Raw genomic sequence first — 17,793 nt, 5'->3', positions numbered from 1 at the left:
GCTCACAGAGGTGGTAATCACTATTAGTAGAGAAAAATAATATTTTATTTTTTCTGTCGCAACCCTCCCAATGATACTCATTCTTTTTGAGCAGACTGAAATTTTTGCCATACCATCTGTTTTGAAGGTCGGGCCTATTCACTGCTTTGAGTTCAAGATGTAATCAGGAAACATAAGATATCTTTTTATTATAAATGAAGTCTTGGATGTTATGGAAAAGTACATCCTTAAGATTAAAAAAAACTAAACGGTTTTCTTTTTCTGACTCTTGAATGTCAAATTATTGAAATTGTAATAGTATAGATATGAAAGATTTGGTAATTCATGTTTTTTTCATTCACTTATATGTATGTTCATTCTGCAAATACATGCTAAGTGGCTACCATGTGCCAAGCTCTGATCTAAGTGCTGAGGACAGGGAAGTGAGTACTACAGCTCAGGTACATCACAGAGCTTACATTCTTAGGAGAGAGAAAATACAATGTGTAAACATATAAAAACATAATTTCATAATATTTTTAAGGGTTGTTATGAGCTAAATTGTGTCCTACCAAAATTCACATGTTGAGGCCCTAATTTCAGTACCTCCAAATATGATTGTATTTGGAGACCAGGCCTTTAAAAAGGTAGGTAGGTTAGGGGCACCTGGTGGCTCAGTGGGTTGGGCCTCTGCCTTCGGCTTGGGTCATGATCTCAGGGTCCTGGGATTGAGCCCCGCATCGGGCTCTCTGCTCGGCAAGGAGCCTGCTTCCTCCCCTCTCTGCCTACTTGTAATCTCTCTGTTAAAAAAATAAAATCTTTAAAAAAAAAAAAAAGGTAGGTAGGTTCAAATGAGGCCCTTTGGGCAGGACCTAATCCAACCTGGGTCCTTAAAAGAAGAGATTACAACACACCGAGTGTTAACCCTGCAAGCCAAGAGGAACTGATTGTGAAGAGGCAACAAGAGGGCGATTGACTACAAGCCAAGGAAGGAGGCCTTCAAGGAAACCAGTCCTGCAGGACCTTGATACTGGACTAAGTCTCTAGAACTGTGAGAAAATGAATTTCTGTTGCTTAAGCCACTGAATCTGTTATATCGTGTTATGGCAGCCCTATGAAAATAAAACAGTCCCTGGGAGACTGTTTAAATGGTGGTCAAAGAAAGCAGCTTTTCACTGAAACCCTAATGTTGCTAAGGAGTCGGCCATGTAAATATCTGCGGATGTATGTTCCTAGAAGAAAAAGCTTCCGATGCAAAGACTCATTTTATTGTACAAGAAATAAGCTAAAAGCCAATCAAGCATGTGATTATTCTCATCATCAAAAAACTGTTTACTCAGTGACTATCTGTTCATGGTGCTATGGAAGGAATTGTAGAGCATAGATGTAAAGTGATACAGCAGGCTGTTCATAATGCTGTAATAATTATTTCACTGTGAATTATGCTGTAAATATGCTTGTAATTGACTATCCAGTATCAAAGTGACTCTACAGTTTCAGTTAGAAATTAAGAGAATGTGTTAGCCATGAGCCAAATACTTATTTTGCTCTCCAACTACTAAGACACTAATTTTACACAAATACTTTTTGACTATGGAAAGGAGCTCTTTTGATTGTGGTAGAAACATAAAATTAGAGTATGGTTCTCATTCAGGCTATCTTCTTAAATGAGCTTTTTACAGAATAGTCATTTGATATACCTAAGAATATAAGATAATAAATGACTTCATCTTTTCTCAAAAATGCGAGTGAAAATAATTATCATTTTTCCTATGTTCTTCTTTGCCAAGTATTTTCAACTTGAATTTTATATCATGATTCTTTCAAAGGCTATTTGCTATGTAAAATCATGTCTCTCAGTCCTTACTATCACTTTTTGTTACTATTGCTTCCAGTCAAATCCTGGAATTCTTCACAATATAAAATCATAAAACAATGCTTTATACATCATTGGAATTGGCAAACCTCTTCTCATTGTATGGTAACAGACTTGAGCAGAAGAAAGCAAGCTGTAATTAGTCAGTAGTAATGTAAACAAACATTCTATTTAGGAGGGAATAAAAGCAGTCACAATGAAGTGCATTTGTTAACAGCAGAAAATTGTTGCAAGATCCAAATCCAGAGCACCTGAATATGCCCAGTTAGCAATTACATTCCTGAAGGGTAAAAACAGGCCTATTTGAAGTTGGCCACAGCTTTTTGATGGTTAAGAGTAATTCTGTAAATATAACATATGAGCTAGATAACCCTATATATATTACATATATTTAACGTTTTTATTATATTACATGTTTTGGTATGTTCTTCTTCATTTTCCTCGTATGTCAAAGGGATCATTCCTAACTTATACCTCACATTAAAAAAAAAAAAATTAGAATAACAACTCTAAGCAGCGCTGGCTCAATTTAAATCCCATTTGGTGGTCCCAGTATAGTTTTTATATCACACAAAAAAGCCATCATAATTTGCATCCCATCAACTATTCCCTTAACTCTAAAGAGCTATCATGCCACTCCTAGAGTAGGTCTCTAGGGTTGAAGCCTGTACTATCACTCCTCCGCTAGATCTATTTGGTAGTAAAATCAGGGTTACTAGCCTGGTGCCCCTTACCTGGGAAAAAAACTCTGTATTAACCCTGTCTTCACTCTTCTCAGAAAACTGGTAATAAATTTTGTCCTTTTACTCCCTGCTCCTTTTAATTCCTGGCATTCCGGAACTTGTTAGACTTGACTTTCCAGCTTTCTCGGTGATGCTAGAGCCGGCATGCTGTTCTAATATTCTAAATCTCCTCCTATGTATCTGCTTCGTGCAGTTCCTCTCTTTTTTGTGGTGTCTGCCTGGTTTGTTAATAGTTTTCAAATTACCAACAACTATTACTCATTCTTAGAGAATTCTATCTCTCTATCTGTGCTAGTTCTGTCTTCTCTTTTCCTCTTTCTTCTTTCCCCCTTTACCTACCCACCTGTTTCACCTGTAAATGGCCTCTTGGACTGTTATTAACCTCTCTGTTTTGTTTTGTGTTTGCTTTAATTCTGTTGCAAGGTGTTTCCATATCTATAACTTGCACCAGAGCAGCTTTATTAACCTAACCAAAATTATGCTCTAAAGCATAACCTTTGTGAAATATCAACTATATCAGTGAATTAGGGAAGTTTTATGGGATTGAAACTGAGTTATTTAATAATATTGGGCAGCTGGTAGCCATTATTTTTGGTTCTCTTGCTTCAGTATCTATTCACAAGACATTAAATTCACTTTCAAATACTAAAAGGCACTGAGATGAAAATTAGAATAATTATGTGCAGTATGTCCATAAGATCCTAAGCATCTAGATGGTATGAATTATGCGTATATTGAATCCATATTTGTTAGATAATTTTTTTATGGCATCTAGAAAACATGACTGTTGCCTTATACTGAGAGAAACCAATAGCATCCATTGCCTGGCTGTACCATTTGAAGATCCATCAGCTGACGTAATTATATTTTTTCTCTGCCTTACTAGCTCTGCCACTGTAATAGGTCTTAGTGAAGGAAGTTTCCCAACCAAAACAAAGACATGTGCCATGGAGGAGAATACTTTCAACTACACTGACAATAACCTCTCAGCACTCTAGGAGAGGATTTTTAAAATGCATTTTTAATGTTTCTTTATAAGTAGAACATTATCTCCAGAAATTGTGATGGTCAAAATTTGAAGTACATAGATTTCCTTAAATTAACCTTTTCCTAAATATAGAAGATAGTAAGGTCACCTATGATCCAGATTTTACTTCTCCTACATGGTTACATTTAAAAACTCAAAGGGGAGGCACTGAAACCTTTGTACATCAACCTTTGTTATCAACCAAGGAAACCTAGAAGTTTATGTCAATGCTTTGGGATGAATACAGCTGAAGATACCATATTAAGACTCTTATCAATTTATACCAAATGGTTTGACACTATATACATAGGTACAGGCCCTAATTGTTCTGTAAATAGTAACACTTCATTATAATAGAGAGGTTCTCTAATGAATATACCATTTAATAATTTTTTAAAGTTTGTCATTTGTTCCCTTAAGGATCTAGCAGAAGCTTGCCTAATACCAATGTAGAAGTTTAAATTCTGACTGTTAAATTAGACTAGCAAATGAGTCTCTTAAATTATCCAGCACTTCAAAATATCTATAAAACTTACATAAAGTATAGATTTTTTGCTTGTGTTAATATTTAATATTTTGGAGCGAGTTCATACATTTTTGTTTGTTTTTAGAAATACTATAACTTACCAAGTTTCTCAACTGTAAGAGAGATGACATGTCACTAAATCATCCTTTTTGATTTCTTAGGATTTGATTGTTACCATTTCTGACAACTTTAACCAACATCGGCTTGGCTGTACACCTACACATTAGACCTAGTCTCAGTTGCCATGAAGAATCAGAAGAGTCAGTCTAGTAGCTCTGACAATGGGATATTATTCAGCCATAAGAAAGAAGAACATTCCTGTCTTTTATGACAACATGGATGGACCTTGGGGGCATTATGCTAAATGAAATTATTCAGAGAAAGACAAATACTGTATAATATCACTTACATGTGGAACATTAAAAAAACCAAACTCACAGAAAGAGGGAGTAGAATGCTGGTTTCCAGGGGCTTGGGAGTGGGGAAAATGGGGGAAATGTTAGTCAAAATGTGCCAACTTCAAATTATGAGTAAGGAGCTAGTGGACAGAATAGTGATTATAGTTAACAATATTGTGCTATATATTTCAGAGTTGCTAAAAGATCTTCAATGTTTCCACCAAAAAAGAAGGAGGAGGAGAAGGAAGAGTCGGAGAAGAAGAAAAAAGAAAAGAAGAAGAGGAGGCGACGGAAGAAGAAAGGAGGAGCAGAAGGAGGAAGAGAAATGGCAATTAGGTGAAGTGTTTGGAGTGTTAGCTAACCCTACTGTGGTAATCATTTCACCATATATAAGTGTGTCAAATCAACATGTTGTACATCTTAAACTTATGCGATGTTGTGGACCACTTATATCTCAATAAAGCTGGAAAAAATCTAGTAACTTTGAAAAATTGAGATCAGTGGCAATGAAGTTGAGGAGGCTATTGTAGATCTTCAATGTGTAGTTTTTTAAAGTATTTTAAAAGGTAAGAAGTTGCTTTGTAAGTTTGATTCATTGTTTCATCTTTGGAGGTTACTGGAAAAATTGCAAAAATACTCTGAATTTGTCAATAAAAATCATCCTAAGAGCAAAAAGCAAAACTGCCAATTTTAATTTGTAATTTCAGTTAAACAAATACATGTTACACTTCTGTTATATATGTCGCTTAGTATTATGCTAAAAATCTGGAAAAATTAAGGAGTGAATAAGGCATAGTCCTGGCTTTCAAGATAATTTCAAGATTGCAGCAAAGATAGGCATATTAGTAACTATAATCAAGGAAGAAAGAGGTATAATCTATGTGTATTGAAGTCAAAGAGGAAGAGCCATTAAGTCTGACTAGGGCAATTAAAGAGTGCTTTGTAAAGGAAATACTAAAGTTTATCTTTGAAGGATGAATGAAAAACTAAATTGGAAAGAAGGAAAGGAGAGAATTGCAAGATGGAAGAAGTATAGTAAAGTGGAGAAAAGAATGCTCATGGTAAATTAAGATGTGAAGGTGCAAGTCATAAAGATCTGGATGATTAGGTTGTAGACACATTAAGTTGTCTAACCTAGGTTTTAGGAAAACACTACAACAATACTTTTTTAAGATAAATTAGAAGACTCAATAGATAAGAGATGCCTGGGTGACTCAGCTGGTTGGGCTCTGACTCCGTTTCAGTGCAGGTTATTATGTATGGTCTCATGGTCCTGGGATGACTCCAGGCTCAGCATGGAGTCTTCTTGGGATTCTCTTCCTTTCCCTCTGCCCTCCCCCCACTCATGCTCTTTCTCCTAAAGTAAATAAAAAAAAAAAAGAAAAAATCAATAGATAAGATTAAGGAATATTAATTAATAAACCATATAAGAGGTTGTGAGCCAGGGAAATCTAGAAAATGAAAAGGTTTGAGCCATATTACTGACATTGAATTTACTTGACGGTGTTGAACTTAAAGGTTTAGGAAATTTCTAGCCTTAATGAATGAGTGTTGTACCATTACCAAGATAAGAAATCCATAGAGGGAGAGTAGCATGTTTCTGGGTAGAAGGGAGGTGATGAATTTATATGTGGATATGTGGAGTACCAGCGTTCTAAAATAGTTGTGTGGGAGTGTTAAACTGATCCTCCATTTATGCATGTACTTATTTATTCATGTATTCAGAATCCACAGAAAGACCCAATAACATTCTCCATGATACAATAAAATCAGATATAATGCAATTGACTATTAGGTCCTGTACCCCAGGGCTTCTTACCAGTAAGCTACCCAGGCTTCTCTTAGTCCATTCTTTAACCTTGCAGTAAGTGCTTATTTTATGAGATTGGACTTTTTAAACCTGTGTAGTGTCATTATGTGTTTGACTGTATTCACTGAGTATCTGTTATGTACTGGACACTCTTCCAGGCACTGAGCATGGAGAATGAACAAGATAAACACATTACTTACACTTCTAGAACTTAATATTCTAGTGAGGGAGAGAATAAATGAAATAATAAGGAATATAATCTCAGATAATGAAAAAAAAAGCAAAATAAGTAGAGAAGGCTAGGATTGTGTACTACTTAAAATATGATGGTTCAAGAAAACCCTCTGAGGATATAATATGAGATGACATGATGACATAATATAGTGAAATCGAACGATACAAGAGAATCAGTTGAAGATCTGGAGCATAAACATTCTAAGAAGCAGGAAGAGTAAATTCAAAGACCCTAATATGATAATAAAGGTAGTATTTTCTAAGAAAAATAAGAAAGCTAGCATCAGGAAATGAGTACAGAGAGGTATATAGGAGCCATTTAACATAGGGCATTCAGCCATGATAAGGAGTTGGGAGTTTTACTCTTAAATTTAATGACATGCTTTTGAGTTAAATAGTAGTAATGATCTGATTTACATTTTCAAAAGATCATTCTGGTACCTATTTGGATAATAGAGCATAGGAGGGCAAGAGCAGAACTATGGAGTCAAGTTAAGAGGTTACTGCAATAGTCCAAGTGAATGATAATCATTATTTGAAATGGAATTATAGTGGTTGAGGTAATAGGCAGTGTTCTGCTTGGGGATATATCCTATACTTCTTTATTTTTATTTTTTAAGATTTTATTTATTTATTCATGAGAGACAGAGAGAGAGAGGCAGAGACAGAGGGAGAAGCAGGCTCCTGCTGAGCAGAGAGCTCAATGTGGGACTTTCCACAACCGTGGGATCATGACTTGAGCCAAAGGCAGACACTTAACCGAGTGAGCCACCCAGACCCCCTGAGATATATTTTAGACTGAAAAGTAGCAAGATTTTGTGATGAATTGGTGTAAGAAAAGAAAATAAAAATGAGTTTTACATTTTTGAACTGAGTAATGGGAAAATGTAACATTTATTAAGATGGGGAAAACAGAAGAGGGAGAGACATAGGTAAGAGTAGGAGGACAAAACAATGGCTTCCTTTTGAAATATGTTAATTTGAGATATTTGGTAGGTATTCAAGGGACTATGTTGAGCAGACAGTTGGGTATAAAAGTGTTCCTTATTAAAGACATTAGGGCTGGAGATATTGAGTTGGAAATTATCAATATTATGCTGGATATTTTCTGTTCCCTTTGATGTAGTCATGGGAGGCAACAATGGATTCTCATGCCCTCTTTCTTCTGATGACAGCTTCCCTCCAATGGGAGACCTTTACAAGGGAGAAGAAGGAAGGAGAAGTTGGAAGTATTTGTTATCTTGGCTCTTTCTCTAAGGTATTAAAATGAACTGTCCAACTACCTCAACCAAATCCCATAGTTCTTGTCAAGTGTCCTTCTTTACCCAGCTTTCTCTCTCCTGCCTCTTTAGTCGATATCCCTTTCCTTACCCTTTTAGTCCTAGGAGTGGTAAAAGACCCCCTGATGTTACTTATTCTAGTGTATTATGTTATCCTTTGTGGGGTTTTTTTCACACCCTGCTCACACCTCTGTGAAAGTCCTTCATTAAATCCTCCTCTGATTTATCCTAATTTTAGTATGCCATCTGTTTCCTGCTGGGACAGAAAATAATACACTATTCCCCAGGCTCCTTCCCTATGGTCTATTAAGACTAATAAAGTAATTGTTACTAGAAGTGGCTTTAGAAACTGACTCTCAAATGGAATTCTGGGATTATATTTTACATATTTGAGTGGTGCATTGCTATCTCTTGCTAGGGATTGAGGGGTAGGGAATGGGGTATGGGTAATCCATGGCATGGAGTGGCATTATGATTATTTAAATTATCGCCAGGAGAGGGGTGAAGGTGTTGTACAGTGAGGTGGTTGTAGCTCTTATCTCTATGGCAACAGTGGTAATTATAAAGATAGTGACATCAGTTGTTTTCTTTTGATAGCTGTAAGGTGGTATACAAAAGGAAAGGAGTTGAATATCCAACTGAGATAATGTATAGAAAAATCAAATCTCTAGCAGCTTTGAAGGAACCCCTCATCTTCTGAAGTTGATAAAGTATAGCTGGGCATCAAGCCTGTTCATTGAGTCTAACAGCTGAAGATACGACTACCAATTGTACCCATCAGGTCTTTTATACTGAGGTAAAGGAACTAATAAAAATGAAAAAAAAAAAAAAAGGATCTCATGTGTTAGATTAGGGATATATGGACAGACAAAAAGCAGAGCCGGGAACTTTAAAATCCTGTATCTCTTTCTAGCAGAGGCAGCCTCTCCTCTGGTATTTGAGGGAACCAGCCTTTCAGTGACTGACTCTGGAGTAATAGTTTCACAAGCTGATGCTTATTCTTCAAACGACCAACTTCTAACTCTCCCCAAAACCTCCAGATTGAAAATGAGCATTAGACTCTAATGTAGCCAGAGGAGAAGTAGAAGCCAGGGTCTTCCAGAAAGAAGTCTTCCAACAATGAAAGACTAATAGGATCTCATTGGTTTCTATTGGCAGGAGTCTGAAGAGTATATATGGGAGTGAATTATGTGGGTATTGGACAAAATATGAAAAAATATAAGGGTGAGTTAGGTTGACAAGAATTTATTTATTGACTCAGAATTTGGGATTTAATGTATTGTTGATCACCTAGGAATGGTGTTAATAGTCTGTTATTGGCTGTTTGAAGCCTGGAATCAATCAGTTGTGGCCTACATTCAAAAGGCTGAATAATGTAACTTCTCTGGTACAATATAGGGGAAGGAATCAAGTCTTGAGAAAATGGCAATACTGGAATGGGTTTATTATGTGTAACCAAATCAGCCAATATTTATTTGAATTACCCAAGGGGGTCTGAGAACAGGGTCCTCTTTATCAAGACCTTAAGGAATCCATTGATAAGGAGGAGTACCAGTATCCTTGAAAACTGAAGTATTGCTCTTTGGTGGCTGTTTTCTCTGTGCCAGAGTTTGTGGTAGGACATGGAACTATAGAATTGCATTTCGTGAGAGCAGTAGAAATAAGAGGAAACCAGAGAATTAGAGGACAAGTAGGAGTACTTATTTATTACAGACAAAGTAGACACAGAGATGGAATAATAATCAGAATGTTTTGGCCTTCAGTAATCTTTGGCAGCAGCTAATTGATCATGGAATTTTTAGAAACAAAATAAAAGGGCATCCAAATAAGGAGCTACTTGGTGTATATAGGGAGAAAAATCCTGGCCTGGTGAACATAAAATGAACTTGAATTAAAATAATGGGGATTTGCTTCTTTTTACCTTTACAGAGTTGGAGACTTTTATTTGGAAAAGGTGGTCAGACCTTGTAAGGAATGACCTAGCAATAGGGCACAGGTCTGTAGCATGATTCTTCCCCGACATTTGTCTCAGAAGTATCTGCAGCTAGACAGCGATGACTGTGCCTGGAGCAGTGGTTCTTAAACTTAACTATGCCTCAGAATCACTTGGAGAGATTTAAAAAACTTAGATTTCTAGGTCCTACTTTTTAATAACTTTGGGGTAAAGACACCATAATTTACAGCTCTTCTTTTTTTAAAGATTTTATTTATTTATTTGAGAAAGAGAGAGAGAGCACAAGCAGGGTGAAGGGCAGAAGAAGAAGCAAACTCCCCACTGAGTTGGGAGTCTGACCCAGGACTTGATCCTGGGACTCGATCCTGGGACGCTGGGATCATGACCGGAGCTGAAGGCAGGCATTTAACCAACTGAGCCCCAAGCTGCCCCAGAATTTGCATTTCTAACAAGTTCCCAAGTGATGTTGATGCTGCTGGTTTAGGGATCACACTTTGAGAACCACTGCATTGGAGAAGGAACCAGATAGACATTAGCGGTTATTACATACTTCCTTTTAAATAAATCTAATGCCTGAAGACCTGAAATATCACCAGAGCCCACTGGTCAGAGTTAGGATGTTTGAAGATCCAATAATAAATTCTCTGTTATTGGCCCAAGTCCAATTCAGAAAGTGTCCAGAGGGACTTTAGATGCTTTTTTTTTTCTTTTTTGCTTTTTTTTTTTTTGGTCCCTTATAGGCCAATACACTGTAAAAACAGAAAAACTTCATGATAGAATTTGCTCGTAGGAATAAGTTCTAGTGCAGAATGAGGACAAAGTTGAAGCCCCTGGAACTGCCTTCCTTCCTTTGCCAAGGTAGAACAAAAGTAATGCTTCATCAAAAAGGGGATGTGTCACCCCAAATACTTGAACATTACATAGATGGTGAATCTGACAGTAACTCTCTTTCTTAGTGGCCAATGCAAAAGTCAGATAGGTCTTTGAGAATGAAGATAAGTTATCAGAAGCTTAATTAAGTGATGATGCCCATCATATCTGATGTTCCCAGTGTAGTAGCTTCACTGGAAGAAATCACTATGGACCCTGACAACTGTGACTTAAAAATGCATTTTTCCCTTCCCTCTATTATATTAGTAAACATAAAGAGAAGCAGTTTCCTTCACAAGGCAGGGATATCATTATGCCTTTACTCTCTTGGTCTAACCTATGTCAGCTCATCTCTCTGTCACAATATAGTCAGGAGAACTTGACTGCTTTGTCATTTCACAGAATAATCTGATCATTGTTAAGTGAGGGGAAGAGGAAGACACCTTAAATGTAAGTGACACATGATCACTGCCCACATTCTCCAGAAAACAAAAATGAAAAAGACAAAGTCAACAAAGTATGTACCAAAGAGTTAGAGATAGATCTCATGAAAGTGCTGTCACTTTAGTGAAGTTGCTAAGAGCTTAGAGGTCTGAGTCATGTCAGCAGATCTTTTTTTAAAATGGAGCTGATTGGCTGTGCTGGCCTTCACAGTTATAGGAACACAGTGTTTGGGGGGCCTTGTTGGGTTGTTGGAGGAAACATCTGGTCATGCTACTGTCATGTATTTGGTGGGTAACCTTAAAGTTGCAAGATGTAACTTCCCTGTAGGAAGAAAAAGCTCTACAGCTTGGCGTTGTGACCTAACAAACCCAATGGCATCAGAAGTGTCTGGCCAGCTTACACATCCTCTCCATTGTCCACTTTGTTCTGTGCCCCAGAAGGCTAAATCGCATGGGCTGAATAGCAAGGTCATTTGCTTTCAGTATGGAGCCTCTGGCAATTTCCAATAGGAGAAATGGTGTAGCCTATAGAATTCTGGAGTAAGGCCATGCTCTCTTCAGCTAACAACTACTCTCTGAAGAGATTCACAATCATTCACTTGCTCTTAGACCTGGTAGAAACTGAATACCTTACCATAGATACCAAAGTACTATGCAACCCAATTGCCCATCTTTAATTGGTGTGATTTAATTCATAGGGCCATAAAATTGAAAATACACAAAACAATTCTATTATAAAATGGAAATTCCATATATGATACCATATATGTCTAGAAGAGATAAACTGCAGAAGCAGGTGGCTCAGATTCCTATTGTATGGGTTTGACTTGCTTTGCTACCTTTTCCTCAGTTCACGCTTATGATCCCATGGAAGGTATCTTATGACATGTTCCAGCAAAGGCCTCAGATGTAGCTATAAGAGTGAGTATAAAACAACTATTTTACTTGAATTAAATGTATCCAATACCTAATTACTACTTTATATTAACAGCACATGTACTGGCTAATGTTTCCGGTGGGAATATGACCAAACTGATATGAGCCTGTTGATAACATGGTCTTGGATGGGACTTTGTGTGTTGTATTCATTTTCTGTGGCTGCCATAACAAGCTACCATGTACTGGGTGGCTTAAAACAATAGAAGTTTATTCTCTCACAGTTCTGGAGTCCAAAATAAATAACAATGGGCCAAAATCAAGATATTGACAAGGCTGTATTTTCTTCAGAGGCTTTAGAGTAGAATCTGTCCCTTGCCTCTTCCAGACCCTGTCACTCCCAGCATTCCTGGGCTCATGGCTGCATCACTCCAACCTCTGTTTTTGTCTTCACCTCACTGTCTCTGCTGTGTACATATTAAATTTCCCTCTGCTGCTCTCTCTTACAGGGACACTTGTGATGGCATTTGGGGTTCACCCAGATAATCCATGGTAAGATTCTTAGCCACATCTGCAAAGACTCTTTTTCTAAATAAGGTAACATTTACAGTTTCTAGGAATTAGGGTCAGCTGCCTTTGGGGACCATTATCTAGCCCACTACATTTTACTGCTGTCTCAGGGCCACAAGTTTCTCACCTGTTTAAGCACAATTATGTAGGTTAAGATGCAGACAGGGTGGAATGTCCTGAATAACTTCCATCTGCTCCTCCACATACACTCTTTGCCATTTTCTGTAGCATTCTGTGCTTTAGGGAGCTAAGCCCTTTGCCATTTGGCTTATACTTGAGTTCAGCCCAAATGAGGAAACTTAGTGAGAGATGTAAGGGAGAGAGGGGAATGAGGTTAAAGTATTATTTTCCTATCTCTCTTACTCCCAACCCCTCAACAAAGACTTTTCTACAACTCTCTACCAAGTTATAGCTCCTATAAGATGACTCTCTCTACATAGTTCTTTTGTTTTTCTTGTTTTTAGTTCCCTTTGAACATTTACTCTTCTTGTTCCCTCGGGCCTCAGGAAGGTTACAGAACAGTGGTGTGCCAGCAGATTTTTAACATCTGGGTCTCTAAAAACAATATTTATAGATAGATGAACAGACCGATTGATAAGTGAATATGTTTGTTATAAATATTTTTAATATAAAGGATTCATAGAACACAATTTACAAACAAAAATAAAATATGCAGTACATTACATTTCTTATAGCCAATTGATTTTCAGAGAATGCTATTGTTGATTTTTGCCAAACTCTTCTGATTGACAAGCAAGTGTAGATCCAACACGAATTTTAGTTGATACTTTCACTTATGTTAATGCTTACGATGAAAGTGAAACATAAACAGATTTGAGAGTTTGTAAATGATGTGAATGACTTCTTAACTAAATCAGATAATAGTTTTTGAATACTGGAAGAATATATTACCAAGTTTTAAAATTATTATTTACAATGCAACGGTCACAGACATGAAACCCTTTTAAGTATTATCTGCATTTTTCCCATCACTTTGTCAAGTCTATGCTAATTTCCATGGTGTAAGTTCTTCATCCATGGCAGGTTTTAAGTTACCAATGTATTGTCATTGAATGTAAAATTGAGAAGAGATGGGACGCCTGGGTGGCTCAGTTGGTTAAACAGCTGCCTTCGGCTCAGGTCATGATCCCGCCGTCCTGGGATCGAGTTCCACATTGGGCTCCTTGCTCCGTGGGGAGCCTGCTTCTCCCTCTGACTCTGCCTGCCACTCTGTCTGCCTGTGCTCGCTCTCGCTCTCTCTCTCTGACTAAATGAATAAAATCTTTAAAAAAAAAAATTGAGAAGAGATCTGAAGGAACATACTGTATATTATTTCTGTCATACAGATATAATAAACATAAATTTCTAGAGACATATGTAATAGAAGATTATAGCAAAATAAGTGAGAAATGATGGATTTCAATATTTATTACTTTTACTTTTAATATTTGTTTAATTGTGAGTTTGGATAGTTTAATTTCTAATAATGGCTGCATTCGACAACTGACTTGCAAATTGCCAAAAATATAATAGTCTGTTCTTATAAGCCCCTATCCGGTTAATCCAGCATACCATTATAAAAACAGAATTCTGCTATTCTGTATTCCTCAGTACTGTATTATCCCTTATGATATTCTACATCCTGATTACATCTTGTAAATAAATAATTCTTTATTTAAACTCTCCTCACATTACCAACATAGAATGTGCCCTCTATTTTCTGCTAGAGTCCAGATTGATAAAAACATAATGATATTATTTAACTTTGTAGTAATGAATGATAATCCTAAAGAGGAAAAAGAAAAGAAGAGGGATGATTCTCAGAGCATTTGGAGATTGGGAAGAAAAGGAAGGAGCAGTAGAAGAGACTGAGGAGTAATAGCCTTTGAAAAAAGAAGAAAAACAGAAGAATGTTGTGTCCTAGATACAAAGAGAAGAAAATGTTTTAAGAAAGAAGCCATAATAAAATGCTTAGAGGTCAAGTAAGATGGGGACTGATCACTGATTAATGGCTTTGGCAAAATAGATACTGTGGGTAACTTTGGTAAGCGAGTCTTCATTGGAGTGGTTGGGATAAAAGTCTTACTGTAGTGAGTTAAGAATGAGATGTGATTAAGTGGTGACAGCAAGTATATAATACTTTGATGATGAGTTTTGCTGTTCAGAGGAGAGGCAAGGAGCTTTAACTGTTGACGGATATAGATCTAGTCATCCACTTAACATTAAGGAAGACAAATATACGGGAACAAACACAAATAGGTTGGCATATATAATTGTTGGAGTATGATATGGCTGTGGGCTCGCTCCTTTGATTTGCTCAAGTAAATATTAAGCAGTGTTGATTGAAAGTATAAAAGAGAGAGATGTTTGAGGTTTTAGGAGTAAGGAGATGTGAAATAGTTTTCATTGTTTCTGAGTTTGTGTTATTAGGGAGAAAAAAATGTTTAACAGGAAAATGTAGTCGGATTGTGCGGACAATGTATGAAGAAAAGAGTAAAACTGCATGTTCAGAGCCTTGTTCCATACTTGGCACATACTAGGAGATTCATTTATTTGTTTACAAATGTTTTTTCCAGTGTCTGCTGTGTGCTGAGCACTCTTCAAGCCCTACAGATAGAAGCAAAACACACAAAAAGGTTCCTGCCTGCTCTTTGATACATTGAAACAGGGCCCAGCCAACTTTTTTCAGTACAGAGGCAGATAACACAGATTGTAAGATTTGTGAGCCAGATAGTCTTTGTTATAGTTACTCAACTCTGTGATTGTGATACAAAACAAACCAGAGGCCATACAGAATAGAATGGACTAGGTTGTCATAATAAAATCTTACAATAACAGGCAGCGGACTGGATTTGGTCCACAGACCATTGTTTGCCAACCTCCACGTTAGAGTTGTTTGCTGTGACGAAGTCAGGAAAGCCCAAAAAGGGATGGGAAGTACTTAAGTTGAAGAATTTTATTTTTAAATGCAATGAACTGGTAAAGTCATGCTGAGAAGGTACCATTTAAACCAAAGCTTAGAGAAGGTGAAAGACTAAGCCACGTGGTTGAGTGTTTTGAGACTGGAGCGTAGAAGTTCTTGCAAGAGTGTACTTTGTGTTTGTACATCAAGGTGGCTGAGCAGGATGAATGAGGAGAAGTAATATCAGGTGAGATTAGGGATTTAACAGGGAAAAGGATAACCTAGACTCCTGTTAAAGACTTTAGGTGAAATGGAATATCCTAAGAGGGTGTTGAGCAGGAATGGATGTGATTTGAATTGCAGGATTACTTGGCTGCTTTACTGAGGTAAATGAGGCAAGGTTGGAGTCAAAAATAATTATTGAATGAATAAGTGAGTGAATGAATGAACAAAGGAATATGATTAAGGATACATTTCATGTAACCAAATATTTGAGATTGGAAATATCAACTGGGGAGTCCGGAGGAAATCACAGAAGCTAGAAGCAAATATAGAATGAGAGGAAAATTATGGCTACAACCTTAGGAATAACCAGACAGGGATTGACAGAGAGAGAAGAATTAGTGAAGGCGATAGAAATGGAATAATGAGAAAGATCTGTGTTTGGGTATTTATTACATTTTCATGTCCTTGGAAGGAGAAGTTTAGTAGATGGTGGACTAATCATGTCGTTTTTCTACATGAGATAATTTAAATTTGTTAATGGAAAAAAAGGAAAAAGACAGGAAGGTAACTTGAGTGGAAAGCTGTAGACCTCAAAGGAATGAACAGTTTTCTGTAACTTGCTTCATATGAATAAGCTGATGAATTAATTACATTATGAGCATAATTCTACTTAATATCTACTTCATTAATTCATTAATGTTTGTTGGCCATTCATATTTACTAAAAACTCTGCCGGGAGTTGATTTCTTCATTACAGTCCAACACATTCTGCTGGAAATCAGTAATGACAGTGACACGTAATGTTATTTACCTATTTACAAGAAATTCTGGAAGATTCCAAGAAAATTAAGAGGTCAATATGTCTGTGTAACTAATCAAAATAAAAAGGTTAAGTAAAATATCACTGGCTTCTTGCATTTCTATTACATTTTTATCTATTTGAGCGCCACACTCTTTCCAGATACTAACCATGGAGTTTGTAGTTAAAAAAAAAAATAATAATAATAATAACAAAAAAAACCCAAAATGAGATGATGAAGCCAAAAGTCAAGAGTAGAGGTGAAGGGCGCCTTGGTGGCTCAGTGGGTTAAGCCGCTGCCTTCGGCTCAGGTCATGATCTCAGGGTCCTGGGATAGAGTCCCGCATCAGGCTCCCTGCTTCCCTTCCTTCTCTCTCTGCCTGCCTCTCTGCCTACTGTGATCTCTCTCTGTCAAATAAATAAATAAAATCTTTAAAAAAAAAAAAAAGAGTAGAGGTGAAACAAAAAATCATGTAATGATTATTAGACTGGATGAAATGGAATTCAGATCACATAATATCTCAATTCTATTTACCTATTATTCATATTTTCTAAGAAGTGTCTTATTTATAAATATGCATATAAGAACTTGTAATTTTTGATAAGACCTTAAACATCTTTTAGTGTTTCCTAATTTTAAACTTCTAAATATAGCTTTTTCTGCTTACTAGCTGTCTAGAGGTATGCTGGCCCATGTGACCTTTTACTATAATTTACTTAAAAAGCTAGTAGTCCCAGGTTTCACATTTTTTTGTTGTAATACACATTTAAATCTTTGAACTCTAATATTGAATAAACTCTGGAATGACTTTGAGCTCTGGATGTTGAGCTTAGTAACCTTGAACCTCCCATAAATTGGAGTAAACCTCTAAAACGGCCAAAACAAAGCTCTTGACTTTCTAAATATAACGTTTGCTTGACTCCTTGACTTAATTGTGAACTCTGTTGTTTTTCCTTGACTAGTTTGCCACTATCATTTGAAGTCAACCTTTTTTCTTCTTAGTTGAAAATCATGCTTCAATGGATTAAAAGACAAAGTTGCATTTCTTCCAATTAAATCTTTAAAAGTCTTTAAGTTGTGTCTTAAAAAAAACAAAAACAGATGTGTATGTTAATTCTCCTAAATTATGATCAAGGATAATGAATCTCCCCCTTTACCTGTTTGTCCTTCCTTTTCAGGCTGTTTGACAGTAAATTTAATATATTACTTAAATTCCAACTTTAATTCTTTCGTTTTATCTCATCAATCTTCACTTTTACTTTTTTAGTCTTTCAAACCTA

Source organism: Mustela putorius, unplaced genomic scaffold (genome assembly GCF_011764305.1).
Source record: "Mustela putorius furo isolate JIRA1106 unplaced genomic scaffold, ASM1176430v1.1 tig00003869_pilon_pilon_pilon, whole genome shotgun sequence".
Classification (NCBI taxonomy): Eukaryota; Metazoa; Chordata; class Mammalia; order Carnivora; family Mustelidae; genus Mustela; species Mustela putorius.
This window is presented reverse-complemented; position numbering follows the sequence as displayed.